The sequence below is a fragment of the Callospermophilus lateralis genome, unplaced genomic scaffold (assembly GCF_048772815.1).
Source record: "Callospermophilus lateralis isolate mCalLat2 unplaced genomic scaffold, mCalLat2.hap1 Scaffold_105, whole genome shotgun sequence".
Taxonomy (NCBI): Eukaryota; Metazoa; Chordata; class Mammalia; order Rodentia; family Sciuridae; genus Callospermophilus; species Callospermophilus lateralis.
In genome coordinates, this window is record NW_027510702.1 from 2,754,748 (window position 1) to 2,771,910 (window position 17,163).

At 41.4% G+C, this 17,163-nt stretch overlaps 1 pseudogene; it reads left to right on the forward strand.

Moving 5' to 3' along the window:
- Positions 1 to 12,899, forward strand: part of LOC143640003 (semaphorin-4C-like) — a 64,261-nt pseudogene extending 51,362 nt beyond the window's left edge.
- The last annotated feature ends 4,264 nt before the right edge of the window (positions 12,900 to 17,163 follow it).

Genomic DNA, 17,163 nt, shown 5'->3' on the forward strand with positions numbered 1-17,163 from the left:
GAGTAAGAATGTATCAGGACTCCAGAGTAAAAATGTATCAGGACTCCAGAATGTGTCAAATTGCTTTTTCTACCACTTTCTACACTGGGGGATATTCATTTCACCCTTTTTAGCTGTGTCTTATGATGTAAGCTACTTGAAATTGTGCATGATACATTAATCACAATATCTAAGGATTATAGAGAATATATTCTTCTAAGCACTTTTTCTAACTCCTCTTTGCAACCCTGTGAAGTATGTTGGTAATACTCCACTTGACAGGAGGAAAATCTGAGCTTTAATACATTATATTGTGGACTGGCATTGTGGCTCAGTGGTAGAGTGCTTGCCTAGCACAAGTGAGGCACTGGGTTCAATCCTCAGCACCACATAAAAATACATAAACCAGATAATGATATTGAGTTCATCTCTACCTTAAAAACTATTTTAAAAAATGTCTCTAGTAAGACTCTAACTCACACAAATATGCACATCAAATGTCTCTGTGACTTAAAACTGCTTCCTAGCTGGGCATGCCTGTAATCCCAGCAGCTCAGGAGGCTGAGGCAGGAAGTTGGCAAGTTCAAAGCCAGCCTCAATAACTTAGCAAGGCACTAAGGAAGTCAGGGAAAACCTGTCTCTAAATAAAATAAAAAAGGGATGGGGCTGGGATGTGGCTCAGTAGTTGAGTGCCACTGAGTTCAATCCCAGGTACCAAAAAAAAAAAAAAAAAAAAAAAGAAAGAAAGAAAGAAAGAAAAAGGAAAAAAAAAGAAAAAAAGCTGTTTTCCAACTCCCTTCCTCTTAGGTAGTGAAAAATTTCACATGTATTAGAGATAACTTTTTTCCCACTTGAAAAGTGGCTGCAGCATCCTTCAGAGCAAAAGTACTTCACCTCCCCAAAAATGTGCAGGCATATACTAGATTCACTAGGAATCTGTGCCTCAATGAAACCTGAGGGGGAATGTGATCATACTTTCCAATTCACAAAATGTTTTTATGTCATCTGCACAGTCAAATACAAAGAAAAAAACTGAGAATTATCCACACAACAGACAGCAGGCTTTAGTGTGAAAATCCCAGCTCCTATCCCTGCCCCCCCCCAATAAAAATTTATGGCAAGAACTTACATCAGAAACTGCAAGATTCTTGCTGAAACTGTATATGCTAACCATGGACAAACTGAAAAGTGATGACATGTCTAACCATTTGCTTAAAAAGTCACCAATCTTGTTTGTGTTTACCAGTGGCTAATCTGCAGGGTACATCAGTTGAGGTCACATTGACTTTATACACCCATGTGTAGAAGTGGAATTAAAAAGTTACATTTAGCTGGGTGCAGTGGTGCACCCCTGTAATCTCAGCAGCTCTGAAGGCTGAGGTAAGTGGATTGCAAGTTCAAAGCCAGCCTCAGCAACTTAGTGAGATCCTGTCTCTAAATAAAATAGAAAAGGGGATGGGGATATAGCTCAGTGGTTAACTGCCCTTGGGTTCAATTTCAGGTATAAAACAAAACAGAAAAAAACTTGTTTAAATATGTGGATTGATAAAATAAAAACAACAATCATTCTTCATCTTTGAAGAGGGGAGAATCCTTGTAAAAATGCTAAGCAGAGTGTTTGTGAGGGGTGAATAAGAGGGGATTTTCTGGCTTATCAGACCACAGTACAATTCTGCTCAGAAATTCATTTTACCAATTAATTAAGAGATGCTCAGATATTGTGAAAACAATTTCCTAGAAATGGATATCAGAGAAAACAGGTTTGTAGCTGTAACTCCATTCCACTTCTTTGAGGCACAAACTTCTGGTACATTTTCTCCAGGATAAGCACTACCTAGCATTCTAGCTTTTAACAAAATGATTCCAATTCTCTTTATGACTATGGAATTATAGAAGAAGGGAATCAATAAATCTTAAGTAATATGCCAACAGGTCATGATCATGTATAATAAGTTCCTGTCTTCAATTTCAGTCTCAATTTATGTTAGGTTCTTAAAAAGTGTTTACAAATATTTGTTTCCAAGCCAAAGGGACATGACATAAGCCCCCCACCCCCAGCTCCATCTGTTGGTGGTAGACAGAGTCTTAGTTCTGTGGCAGGCTTGAAAGTTTCTTTCTTTATAGGATTCATGATATTCTGATTGATATATTTCATTCAGGGTACCCTCCCCTTGCATCACTTCAACTCTCCCTCTGACCCCTTTGTCTATACTACAGTTATGGTATATGCAGTTTCAAATATACCACAACAAAACCCACTATTCTATATAATTAGCATACACAAAAAAATCCCCCCCTTTACAGGGGATTGAACCCAGGGACACTTAACCACTGACCCACATCCCCAGCCCTATTCATATTTTATTTAGCAACAGGGTCTCACTGAGTTGCTTAGGGCCTTGCTTTTGCTGAGGCTGGCTTTGAACTTGCAATCCTCCTGCCTCAGCCTTTAGAGTCACTAGGATTACAGGTATGCACAATCATGCCTGACTCGGAACTATAGTTTTTAGGAGAGGGATCAAGGTACTAGAGTGCATGTTACAAGAGCAGCCCCTTGTTCTTCTTTTGATGACATACTTCAGTGTGCTCTCATTTCTAGCAGCCCTTACTTCCAAGGCTTTAGGGAATCAGCCAGGTTTTGACAAAGCCGTTACCTAAAGTCACCACCAAAAGGGAAAGGAAAAAGAATTCCAGTGTGCTCTTTGCATTCCCAGGATTATCCCTTGCTCTGTTCCATGTGTTCTCTGGCTGAAAGGCTGCCCACAGAGCAACCTGCTTTATAATTCAGAGACTGGGGAGGCTTCAAGTTGCAAGTCACATATTAACAAAGAGGATTTATCTCATCACTGCAGCCCAACAGATGCACACAAACTTCATACTTACAGCAGATGCTATAAGTGTGCTCCCAATTTGCTTTTTTGCTATTGGTGCCTAATGGAGAGTAGAAATAATGCCACCAATATTCTAGGGTCACACTACCTAAGGATTCAAGCAGGCTGCTGGGCTCCATCTACAATGATAAAAGGATGGGAATTAAGGAGGAGAGAAATATTCTGAGCCTGTGCTGTCTGATCTCTGCCACAAAACTTCAATCCTGCCATCAGCTGCAAACACGTATGGGCACTGGAGATCCAGTGAGATACTGTGATATTCATTTACTTGTGTGTGGGAAGGGTGGATGAAAAGCTACACATATTTAGAGTTTCAACAATAATTTAAAAAGTGGCATGACATCCTTGGAAAAAGAACTCCTTGCCTCTAAACTTAAAAGACATGGGAAGACAATTGCTTAGAATAAATCAATTTGGATGGGTACAGCCACTCTGGAAAGCAATATGGAGATTCCTCAGAAAGCTTGGAATGCAACCACCATTTGACCCAATTAAACCACATGGTATCTCATCAAATAGTGTGCCCCCAGGCCTTCCCAACCCCCATCAGGATCAGCAAGCTCTCTCTTCCCTTCTATGGCACTTACTGGATTATGCCATGATGAAGTACTATGGGACTCCTCCCAAACATACCCATGTACTTGAGCTTAAACACAGGGACACTCTATGAGCTGCATTCCCAGTCCCTTTTCAAACTTTATTTACATACAAATTCTTACTACGTTGCAAGGGCTGGCCTTCAATTTGTAATACTTCTGCCTCAGCCTCCTGAGTGACTTGGAAGACAAGTGCCAGGGCTCCTTGCTGGTGGCTAGGGGCTTCTGTCCTCTACTGAAAGAAGCTTCCGGAGGATGAGGATCAAGATTTCCCACAGGGTATCATCCTTCTCTGCATCTACTTATGACATTACCATATTCCTTGTCCACTAGATCTTCTGGGAGGCACCAGCTGAGAAGAAGATCGAGTGTTCTGAGAAAGGGAAGAGCAACCATGTGGATGCTCAGGCACCGCTGGCCTCCTGAGCCTCACAGGGCACTCTTCCCTGGAGTACTGTCATAGGAGGGCAGACCTCTCTTTAGCCTCGGCACCAGTGGCCCTCACCTAGGGGTCTCACTGACTGATCCCTTTATCCCCAAGATGGAGTGTTTCAACTGCATCTGCTTCCTGCAGTCTTACAACACCTCCCATCTGTATGTCTGTGGTACCTACGCCTTTTAGCCCAAGTGCACCTATATTGTGATTGCTGCCCTACCCTGGCTGCCTGCCACCCTGGCCTCCAGTATGGGGTCCTGCCCTCATGCTTATCCTCCTGACTGGCTCCCTCTGCCTCTAGAACATGCTCACCTTCACGTTGGAGCATGAAGATTTTGATGATGGGAAGGGGAATTGTACCTATGACCCAGCCAAGGGCCACACTGGCCTTCTTGTAGGTGAGTGGATGTGCCTGTTTTGGGTGAGTCCCTTGGAACTTGACACACTCTGGGGTGTCTACACCTTGTTTATGGCCTGACTATCCTTCCATTTCCCACAGATGGTGAGTTGTACTCAGCCACCCTCAATAACTTCCTGGGCACCCAGCCTGTCATCCTCCAGAACATGGGGCCCTATCACCCCATGAAGGCAGAGTACGAGGCCTTATGGCTCAACAGTGAGCAGGGAGAAGGACTGAGGAAGCCCAGGGTGGGAAACCTGTGAGGGCCTTGTCACCTTATGACTGAACCTCCTTGCCTTGCTGCAGGGCCCCACTTCATTGCCTCTGCCTATGTCCCTGAGAGTGTGGGGAGCATCACAGGGGATGACGACAAGGTGTACTTTTTCAGTGAGAGGGTGGTGGAATACGACTGCTGTACCAAGCAGCTGCAGGCCCAAGTTGCCCGTGTCTGCAAGGTATTGAGCCCCCAGCATGAGCCCTGGGAACCCTGTGGGCTGGGCATCGGCTGACCCACTGCATCTCCTTGATATCTTCCAGAGTGACATAGCCGGTGCACACACACTGCAGAAGAAGTGGACCAAATTCGTGAAGTCACAGCTGGGGTGCTCAGTGCCCAACCAGCAGCTCTATTTCAACCAGCTGCAGGCTGTGCACACCCTGCAGGGTGCCTCCTGGCACAAGACCACCTTCTTTGGTGTATTTCATATGTGATGGTGAGTTGGCCAGGAATGCTGGGGTGGGGATAAGCAGGTGTTCACGTCAAGGGCAGTATGTGGGTGGGAGGGCCTGAACCATGCTGTCCTATAGGGACATCCAAGTGGTCAGTGTCTGGAACACTGAGTACTTGCCCCTTTTAAAGGCCCCTGGGGAAAGAAGGCAAGGCCCTGCCTGGTGGCACCTTAGATCTGCCTGCTGGTATATTCTTCTGCCCATGAGCATTTTCTGCTGATCCCTACATTCCTGCAATCTCTGGAGCTGGGGTGAGATGTTAAGGTGGGCATCAGACCTGACCCTTGAGATCCCTCTCTCATTGCAACAGGGGTAATGTGGACCTTTCCTCAGTCTGTGAGTACCAGTTGGAAGAGATCCAGTGGGTGTTCCAAGGTCCCTACAAAGAGGAGGACATGGTTGGGAACCAGCAGGTCAGGACCAGAGCACCACTGGGGACTAGGCAGAAACCAACCCTGGGTTGTTTGAGGAAGTGCAGAAGTGGGGTCAATACACTGACCCAGTACCCAGCCCCCAGCCTGGTTCAGTGAGTCTTTTGGGCAGGAAGTGTTCCCTGTCAGTTCCAGTGGCCTCCCAACAGCTGATAGCTCCCCTGTCCATACCCCTACCCCCACAAGTGCATCAACAAATGGCACCATCACCATGGTCACACCAGTTCTCTGGAGCTGGCTGACAGAACCCTCATCTTCATCAAGAAGCACCCACTGATGGACGAGCAGGTAAAGCCTTTATGGGGCCAACCCCTGCTCATGAAAACACCAACTTCACCCACCTGGTGGCTGACCAATTTACAGGATTTGACAATGCCACCTATACACTGCTCTTCTTTGGCACAGGTAGGTAAGCTCTTGGGTGTGTCTGGGGCTGGGAGACACCCAAGAGCCTCATTCCCTGTCATTGACACTCCCTTCTCCAGACTTTTCCAGGAGATGGCTGGCTGCTCAAGGCTGTAATCCTGAGGCCTGGGGTCCACCTGATTGAGGAACTGCAAGTGTTTGATAAGGAAACTGTGGAAAGCCTTGTGCTGTCACCAAGCAAGGTAGCTAATTAGACTCCATGCACTGCCATTGCACCCACTCCACCATCCCCAAATCAGGTTGGCATGGTTGGCCAGTTCAGCACACCTAAGTCAGCTCAGGGCAAGCCTGGGAAGTCAGGGTGTGTGCTGACAGGATTGGCACTCCACAGGAGCATTATGTATTCCCTGGTCCCTGCAGGGCTGCATTTCCAGAATTAGTCCTGGAGAAAACTCATGTTTTTTTTTAGACACCTCTATGTGGGTCCAGGACTCTGCTTACAGCCTCCTCTCTTATCCTCTCCATACTCGCCAGACTTCCCCAGCTTTGACATGTTTATGGTGCCCTCCCAGCTTTGGTTTCTGCCTAGTCCCCAGTGGTGCTCTGGGCCTGACCCGCTGATTCCCCACCATGTCCCCTGAAGTGTTGTCTTTTTTCCTTAACCCTCATACACATTTGCAGCATCCTCTGGATGATGATTTGTTTGCCTTTTGCAGCTATTATCACTTACAATTGTTTCCCAGCACATGGAGTAATAGCAGAAAGAATATGGGGTTGTGTAAACACTCAGATTGGCAGTTACCATTCAAACAGAGAACACCTTATGCTGTGCTGGTGTTATTGTGAGAGCCAAGGGCACTGGAGGAAAATGTTTCATGCCTTCTGTGTGTATAGCTTCCCTGTTTTCTTGAGACTTGCACCTTCCTTTGCATTGCTGTCTTCTGCCTCTTCTTCATGTGGGCACCTCTCCTGCTTGTGCTCCTTGGGGTCTGAGCAGCCCTGGAATGCATGTGGCCCTACCAACCCTCTCACTCCTCTTCTCCCACAGAAGCTGCTCTTTGCTGGCTCCGCTCTCAGTTGGACCAGCTGCCCCTGGCAGACTCTGTGAAGTACCACATCTGTGCAGAGTGTGTCCTTGCACGGGACTCCTACTCTGACTGGAGCATCAACACTAGTCACTGTTTGTCTGTGGCCAGCTACTCTGGGTGAGCTGGGTTCTGCAAGGGCTGAGACCAGGAAGGTGTGTGGATATGGTGGTTGGAACCACGCTTCTGATACCCCTTTCCTCTGCCAGATCTCTACTTGTTCAGAACATGGGGATCTCAGATACCATATGCTTTTGTGACCTTCATGGCACTAAGAAAGGTGAGCTTTTTTTGTGTTCCCCTCCACTCCAGATGGGCTGTGGTCCTTAGGTGGATTTTCCACATCACACCTCCCTGGCCCTTGGTCTCTTGCACTGACTCTGCTACCTTCTCTCTCTGTTGCTACAGTCAGGTGAATGCTGAAAAACATCACAATGGTAGTGGGCACAGACTTGGTACTTCCCTGTCCCTCTCCTCCAAGTTGGCCTATGCCCGCTGGATCTTTGAGGGCCAGGACCTACCTGCAGACGAGCCAGACTCCATCCACTATGATGCCCATCTGCAAGCCCTGGTGGTGATGACTGCCCAATATCACCATGCTGGGGCCTACAACTGCTTTTCAGAGGAGTAGGGGACATGGCTGGCTGTTGAGGGGTATCTTGTGGCTGTGATAGTGGGCCCCTCAGTGACCTGGAGGTTCAGGCCCACATGGAATGCCTATGGCTTATGTGGCTGGCTGTGGTTGCCCTGGGGGCTCTGTGCCTGGTGTTACTGGTTCTTCTGGTTTGGTCGCTTTGCCAGCGGCTTCAGGAAAATCTGGAAAAAGATATCAAGGCAGCAGAGACGACCCTGTTGTACCCGCTGGAGTTGCTCAAAGAATACATCAGTCCCCTTTCCAGCTCAGAAACAGAAGAGTAATTTTGAGATCCTGTTGGATACTAGTAATTGGATGGTCCCCTCTAGATTGTGCCTGGACACGCTGGGGCCAGCTTGGAGTTGGGTCCCTATCTGCACCTCTTGGCATCTCAGGCCTGCCCCTGCCTACTTGAACACTTCTTTCTAGGGCCCTCAGGAACGGGCCTAAGGGCCTGTGATTTTTGTTTAGAGACACTTTTGGTTGTTAAAATGGCAGGTGTTGTCTACATCCTTTCATGCCCAGGTCACCTCCCACCCTAAGGACTGTTCAGGCTCAGAAGTTCAGTTGTGCTGATGTTGAGAAAGAAAACTTGCCCTGTCCAAAGCAGAGCCCTTCCCCTCCAGGTTGCTCTGACACACCTCTCATCTTGCTCTCCTCAGAACACTGTTGTCACCTGACTCCATTTTGTTTCTTTGTTTATGTATTTTCTAATTCCACAATGATAAAGATCTTTTTCAATTGTATTGTGTGAATTATTCCTCCTTCAAATGATACCTTTTCTCTGGGGTCATTTTGCTTTATTCAGATGTATTATTTTTTGTACTGGGCACTGAATCCAGGGTTGCCACATCCCAAGCCCTTTTTTTTATATTTTACTTACAGACAGCATCTCCCTGAATTCCTTAAAGCCTCACTAAGTTGCTGAGATTGTCCTTGAACTTGCGATCCTCTGCTATCAGCCTCCAGAGCTGCTTGGATTACTGGTGTGCACCAAAATATGTGGTTTAATTGTTTAATAATAGCTTAATAGTTTTTTTTTTCAGGGAGAAAGCTGTCCTTTCCTGCCCCTACTCTAGTTATAGTTTAACTAGTCATAAATCTCTATAATGACAGGTTGTTGTTGTTGTTGTTGTTCAGTCCTTTGGAAATCTCTTTTATCTGCTTGTGTCTGCAGCAGTTGTTAAATCTTCTGTTAATCTGATTATTGATCTTTGATGCATAATGTTCTTTTGGGTTTCTTTTAGATGTTCTCTTTTTTATATATATTTTAATTATTGTTATTTTATTTTTGGTTTTTGGTACTGGGGATTGAACGCAGGGACACTCTAACCCTGAGCTACATTTCCAGAATTTTTATTTTTTATATGGAGTCAGGTTCTCACTAGGTTGGTTAGGGCCTTACTAAGCTGCTGAAGCAGGCTTTGATCTCCAGATCTTCTTGCCTCACTCTGAGTCATTGGGATTACAGGCATTCACCACCACACTCAACTTAGATTATAACTTTAAAAAATTGGTATATTGTAAATATACATAATCATAGGATTCATTATGCCACATCTGTACATGCCCATAATTTGGTCAATCTTGTATATAATATTCTTAACTTGGGATTTTTTTCTCCCTGGGTTTAATGTAGATTTCAGTCCTATAACTCCAAGTTGATAAGTCAGTGTGTCTGATTTTGTGAGGGAGTTTCTGCTGCTTTTATTGTCTTTGTACATCTATTCAAATGGTCCCTTTTCTCACTTTTATGTTTTGTTCATTTGTTACCTTATCAGGGAGGCCATCCCTGCCCACTGCATTATAGCCCTTCACTGACTTCAGAGCACTTAGCACCACCATAATATGTACATACACACACACACAGTTTATGCACACAGATATATTTCAGACTAAGCATATATTTATGTATAAGATACACACATATGCATTATTCTTACCTTTCCATAAGCTCCATGTAAGATCCATATAGTATCATGCTGGCCTGTAATCTCAGTGACTCCAGAGTCTCAGTGGGAAGATTGCATGCTCCAGGACAACTTGGACAACTTAGTGAGGCCCTGTCTCACAAAACAAAAAGGGCTGAGGAGTAGTTCAGTAGAAGCACACCCCTGAGTTCATTACATTAAACAAGTTTCTTTAATTTTTCAAATTATTATTTGCCCAAATCTATGAGTTGGAGGTAAATATTGATATTTAGTATTTTATACTAATTTGGGAAGATAATTCTTGACTCTTATTCTATAAGTCAGAAGAAAGAAACCAAGCTTAGCTTTTCAAAAATGGGTTACCCTGACAAAAATGAAATTCTAAACTTGCACTTGCTTCCATTCCCCGAATAATATAAAAGAATTGATTTTACAAGAACTATAAGAAACCTGAAATTCCTTGAAGCACCAGTTTAACAAATTGATCCCCACAATAATTCTGAAAATATTAATTTAATTAAGGCAAATAATTGTGTCTTGTCAAATGGGAATATTGGACCTCTGTTTGTTTATTGTTTTATATTCCAAGGGGCTTCCCAGAAATGTACCAATTTAAAATCTTGTTAATTAGCCATTATTTAATGAGATTAACTATCATTATTTTGGAATACTAAGTATAGTGAAAATAATAGCTGAAGAATATAACTATGCTAAGCAATCAATAACTTGGTTTATTTATCCTAACAACAATGCAAATTTTATAAAGAAAGACAAGAATTAAAAAAAAAAAAACAATGTTTGTCTGTTTGTTTTCCACAGATACATCACCATGTATCTGTGGAACACAATGCTGGTTAATGTTCAAAACATTTATTGAATGATTGATTGATGGATATAAAACCAATCTAATCATATGGAGGACCTATTTCCTCAACATTATTGTTAATTTCCTCCAGGTTCCATTGGGAACATAGATGCTGCTCGTTATTCCTAAAGAAATTGAGATAGAGAACTGGTTAGAAGAGGATATTCATATTTTCTGAATTTACTGCAAAATAGTTTCACTGATTTGCAATAGCTATATAGTGAATGAATAAAGGTATGGAAAGAAATGTTACTTGCTGAGAATGAATAACTCAAGGTGCCTTTCTTTGTTTGGGGCCAAGCTCCAGATAAGACATTTACTTTCCTCAACTAAAAGTACCATGAGTTTTTTTTTCCAAAAATATAATTTATGAAGTGAATAACTTCAAATTTATCAGAGTTCATATTTATCTCAAATATATATATAATAAGGAGTTTGGTCAAGGTCAATTTGGACAACCAAGGAAAGAAGTACCACCATTGACAAGATGTGAACATACACTTTTATCCAAACCCATTAGAGTTGCCAGCAACACTGTACTTTTTTATCACTTTTGATATATTTCTTCCACTGTATGCCCCAAATATGGCTTTACTTATATATAAGGAAAAAGCTATGTCTTTGGATGCTATCTGGGTTAGTGAAAGTTGAATCTTCCCTCTGATAAAATGACTTAAGCCTGAACATTGGTTGATTCACATTAAGCTATAACCACGGGTCAATAACATCAAGAGAGTCTCCCTATCACATGTTTCTATGCTTTTGGTTACTCATCAGCATCTAATAGGATATCATTACAGGGAAAGAAGTCCTGTTAGTTTGAACATATTTTGATCACTATACCTGAAAAAAAGATATGATCACTTGTTTCTTCTACATCACAGGACATGATTTTTCTTCCAAGCTACCTAAACATGTCCACATTTGCTTATGGTTTCCTTATTCCTGAAATGTGTGATTCTAGAATTTAGCTGTGCCTAGTAATGGGACACACTACCAATGGAAAGAAAACATAGCAAGGCCCACTCAGTGAAATAAATCAAGGTGCCTTTCTTTGTTTGGGGCCAAGCTCCAGATAAGACATTTAAATTCCTCAACTAAAAGTACCATGAGGTTTTTTCCAAAAATATAATTTATGAAGTGAATAACTTAAAATTTATCAGAGTTCATATTTATCTTAAATATATATTCAAATTTACTTTAGTCCAATCAGTATAAAACAACTAAAACTTCCACTAATTATGTGCAGATAAAATAGCCAACTAGTTGATATTTTTAATCAATAAACTCCTTGGCGATAGTTACCTATTCTTTGTAAATTTTTATTTCAATGAAAAAATCATCATTTCAAATAATAATTTCAATAAAATAATTTACCAAAAAAGTACATACAGATCCGAAATCACTTATACTAAATAAACATTGGAAACAAGATATACTCCATAACTTTGTGTCAAAACACAAGTGATACCAAATTGACCTGAAGCAATTTACAGTTTATAACTCATTTTCAACCCCCAGCCCTATGTTGCAGCTCTGCCTACAGGAGTGTGTCTTCCCCACCACACTGGGTAGGAGCTAGTACTGACAGTTAGGGCACCATCATATTTGCAGAATGCTTTATACCTGATCTGCCTCCACTCATGTGTTTCATGCCTTGTCCCTGTCCCCACAGAAACTGCAGGTCAGGGAAGAGTATAGAGCCACCTTCAGTGAGATCAGTAAATCAGAGTACTGGCTGCTGTCAGAGATGGAACTGCAGGTGTTACTCATCATTACCAAGTGCTTTGAGGACATGAAGGTGGCTGCTTAAGCTGTGGATGCCAAGAATGTGGGTGCCTGAGTAGGCCAATGAGTGGGCACTGTGGAAATCTCCCAAACTAGGTAGGGCCTTGCCCCTGACTGCCCACCCACTGTTCCTTCCCCCAGGACACCCAGATTCTCATAGAGGTACACAAGTCAGGTTATGCCCGCCCTGGTGATGTAGAATTTGAGGACTTCAGCCAGCCTGTGATCTGTGCACACTCAGAAAATGGCCTGGACACCTGCTCAGATGGAGAGCCTAAGTTCCAGGGCCCTGGCCATAGTTGTGCCAAGTGCTGGCCTTTTGGCAGGAAGAGCAAGGTGGGGGCCCAGAATGTTGTGTGAGAAGACAGTGAGTGGGGACAGCTGAGGCCCTAATGAGTTGAGCCCAGCCACAGGAACGCTGAGTCCTGGACCATACTTTTCCTCTTTGCTACGTTCCTGGGATGGAGGGAAGGAAGGCAAGTCAGTAGCACATTGGCCTGGGAGTCCCCTGAGACTGAGGAGGGCAGGATGTTGTCCTGTGGCATCTGTCTGCTGATGCTCGGGATGCTGGGAGAAGATCTTCTGGTGGAATTCGTGCTGGACTGACAGTTTGTGTTCCTGTCTTTTAGGAGTGCCCCTAACCCCAGATCTCTATCCATCTGATGGATCCTTATGCTCTATAGTTTTGGTATTTTTTGTTTGTTTGTGTGTTTTCAGCATCAGACGTACACCCTTACACCACCGGTTTATATCTTGGACAGCTCCTGACTCCCTAGTATGCCTTAGACACCTCCCACTGGCACCAGCCATTCTGGTCTTCAGTCCTCTCCTCCTAAGCTGTAACCCCTGACCTTTTCTGCCTTCCACAGACCTCTATGAGTGGCATGCCACTTTGGCCTGTGTCTGAAGACTTTCTTTATGCAAATGGTTCCTGTACCTCCTTCTAAACTGAGTCCAGAAAGCCCAGTGGACTATAGCATCCTTGTTCCAGCCCCTAGACCTAATAGTCAAGGGATGTAGGAGATGGGGTAGAGAGAGGTGTGACCTCTTTCTCTGAGTCTAATGTCCTCCTTGTTACCTATCAGATTTTGTGTTGCCCTTACATGTATTTTCTGTGTGATTATGCATCTTGATTTGGGATATTATTACTATTTTTTATTTCTTTTTTGCTTTTACTTCTCTGCATCAATACTTATGTTCATCCTTCTGTCCATCTTCATTTTCTGCCCTTGCCTCCTCCTTGTCTGTCCCCTCCTGGACCCAGCTGGTAGTCATGCCCCCCCAACCCTCTTCCCCCTAGAGGGTGTCATGTCCTTGGCCTTGCCTAATGGGTTTCCTTACCAGCTATGTCTATGATCCCTTGGTCTTATTGAGTGAGATCAGTAAGTCAGTCAATCTGTGGCTATCATCCTTCCAGATCCTTCCAGGAGGCCATGGGGGTAAGTGAGGACTTTGGGAGGAGGGATGGCACTGGCCCCCCCATCAGCAAGGTGGTGGACCGTTGGCTTGCTTTCTGCAGCCAGCTGGGTCCCACTCCTTCTTCACTCTGTCTATGACCTTGCTCCCAAGATATTTGGAAGGGGAGGAAGGTGGACTTGAATCTTCAGGAGTGTGCAGCGCCTGGAAGCTTCAGCTTCAAAATCCCAGACTCAACCCTCACTTTCCTTTGCAGACTGTGGCTTCAGAGGATTTTAGCCACTTGCCCCTGGAGCAGCAGAGAAAGCGGCTATAGTATCAGTTAGAAGAACACAATCAGGAGCTGCAGAAGAGGTGAATCAGAGGTAGGGCCTGGCAGAGGGGCCAGGCAGGGGACTGAAGAGTGCCATTGGGTTATATTTAAAAGAATGGTGTGCTCAGCAGTAGAGTGCTTGCCTAGCAAAGACAAAAAGTAACCATAAAATATTTACACTCAAATGCACCCAAAAATGTCACAGAGACACCAGCAGGGAGGTTTTATAGGTGATTCTTCATGCGCCTGGAGGAAACTGTTGCTTTCGCTCCCATGCAAGGATTTCTAGCAAACAGAGTGAAAGCTGGCAGCTTATTTAGAAGGCTGGGAAACCTGGGTTCCCAAATCAGTGAGCAAGAATTCAATGAAATTATGGTTTCATTTTTCCTCACTTCTGCTTTTAGATACAAAATCCTGACAAGAAAATTTAATGAGGTACTACAAAACAATACATGGCATGGTGGTGTTAGTTGGGTGCCACAGAACTGTATGCTTCATAGTAATCACAAGAGGAAATTTTGTGTTATGTCTCCTTCACCAGAATAGGAAAAGGTTATTTTTTAAAGAAAAAAATACATAATCAATTGGGCATTATCCCAACAATGCAAACATGGTTCAATATCAAGAAGTCTTACAGTCTAATTCATCACATTAGAGAGCTAAAAGGAAATAAAAGCATATGGCTAACTATTTAATAATTCAAACATTTAAATATTAAAAATAAAAATCTGCCAGGTTAAAAAGAAAATCAATCTATTTTGGATATTGAAAAACTATCTATTTAGATAGAAAAACTATCTATTTTGGATATTGATTATATCAGTATAATTTCAAGGAGTATAACACACACACACTCATAACAAATACTAATATATTATTAGTGGCACAGAATGTTAACTTGAGGCAGCCCTGCTCATGTGGGGCAAGGAGTATATAAAAAGTCTCTGTAACTTCCCTCAATTTTTCTATGAATCTAATTTTTTCTCTTAAAATTAAAAAGAGAGATCCATATATCTCAAGACATAAAATAAATAGTATCTACATCTTGCTCAGAAATTCTTTAAATATATGAATACTCTAAATTTATGTATACAAAATTAATACTTAAATATAAATTTAGATCATTGAATTATTCTGACTATAAATGAAGTTAAATGTAATATATCCTTTGTTCCAGTTATTTTACTCATAGATTTAAGTTTAGAGCAATTCTTGAAAAAGTTTGGAAAAAAACATAGACATGATTGCTTTATTTTGGCATTGTTCACAGAAATGCCAGAATTAGAGATAATCAGGAGAAGTTGGAGACAATGTTAAGATAATTATACTGGATTTGTACAATTTTAAATGTATAAAATTGAATTATAGCTGTAGTAATTAAGCACAGAAGACTTATTTAGTGAGACATATTTATATTTATCCATGTACATACATAAAACTCATTAGAAATCTGCATAAACAGAGAAGTGGGCATTAGGGATGAAGGATAAGAAAAAGGTGAGTTAGGAGAATAGCATGAGACAAAATGCAGAAAATCATGAGATGACTCCTGTGCACCTGAGATGAACACAGAAGAGAAACAACTACAAATTTATTTACCTAAATAAAAATAATTTCACCATTTATTAATCATTTTATCCTATTAGGAAAATAAAGTATATACATTTATTTGTTTATTATTATTGTTGTACTTAAGATGGAGAAAGAAATGAATGAAAAGACTCTTTCTCAAGGCAACTCAGAGAGTGGAAAAGCATAAATAAAGCAATGATCATGAGTGACTTCTTGAGTAATGGTTCATCACCATTTTCTCTCATTAGAGTAAATACAAGAGGAAAAATGTTAGGAAATTAATAAAAGTATAAAATCACCCCAGAGGAATAATACACAGTGAAAATAATTCTTCTATTTATCTCTAGTGGCAAATGTCAAGGAATTATTTTACAAAGAAGAAAAAAGGAGGAGAAATATCTGAATTTTCTTTGACAGATTTATTTTTCTATTTTAACTTGATTATGCAGCAGAAATGGATTTCTCATTTTGAAACCAACAAAGGGTGGCATTTTGGTCTTCTCACTCTGACCTTGTGTGGATTTTCTATTTGCATATTTCATCTCAACTGCAGAATTTTTCAGTATCAAGGACTAGATACACAGCAGAGCTGTGCTGCTAAATGTATCATCTGTTCACAATGGTTTTGCATAATGGCTCTATGTTGCTTGGAGATGTGCACTTAATTGCAGCAATCCATACAATACTCTGTAATGCTCCACACCTTAATTAGCATATTAAGGGGATGCAAGGAGAGGGAAAATTTATCTAGATGTTAAAGGAGAATTCACATAGTTTTTCCTCAACTGATATGTCATAAAATATTAAATGACATTTTCTTTACTCTTAAGAACTTTTTGAAGAGTAAAGTATGAATAAATTCTACACATCTTTTGCCACAGTGGGAGGGGAATAGTTTATTTAAAATAAGGGCAAACTGAGGAAAAATTATCCTATCCTAATGTCAAATTTAATGCATGTGCTCTTTACCTTGGCTTTCAAAATCAAAAATTAGCATAGATATCTGGACATACTATCTTAATAAGAACATCATTAATTATAATATTCTTTAAAGATCACTGTAGAGCCACAGTTGGTTTTAATTTCATATTTAGAAATATCAATTTTAGCTGTTTAATTTGATAAGGTAAAACATATAGAGAAAAAAAACTATGATGATAACACAGAAATTTTTATTAAAAATTTCAAATTTATTAAAATTTGTCTATGCTCAATCTTTGTCAGTGCTAGATTTTTTTCTATTTTATAAAAATAAATTTTAAAACATATTTCTGATAGGATTTAAAATGCAAACAAGTAATATTAAAGATACACCAAGATATTATTGACATATAGTGTTAGCATCTCTTTGAGGCACTATATATTCTAAATAATTTTTTATTTTATCCAAGTCTCAGAACTACTTTATGATGTAAATATTTTTAAGCAAAATTCATAGAAGGAATCTATGACCTCAAAAAGGTTAAGAAACTTGATAGGACATAAATACTAAATGGCACAAATACTAAATCTGGCACTGACAAAGACTGAGCAGAGATATTTAGTTTGATTCTGAGTACTGAAAGGAGAATAGCAATAAGGATGGTCATAATCGAGAAGGACATGGATAAGTTTATATAACTTCCTGTTTTACACTAAAGTGCAAACTTCAAGTGAACTTCTCAAGTACATTTAGTTTGAAATATATGTTAGAACTTCATACATGTCCATTGATAAATGAAATTGATAACT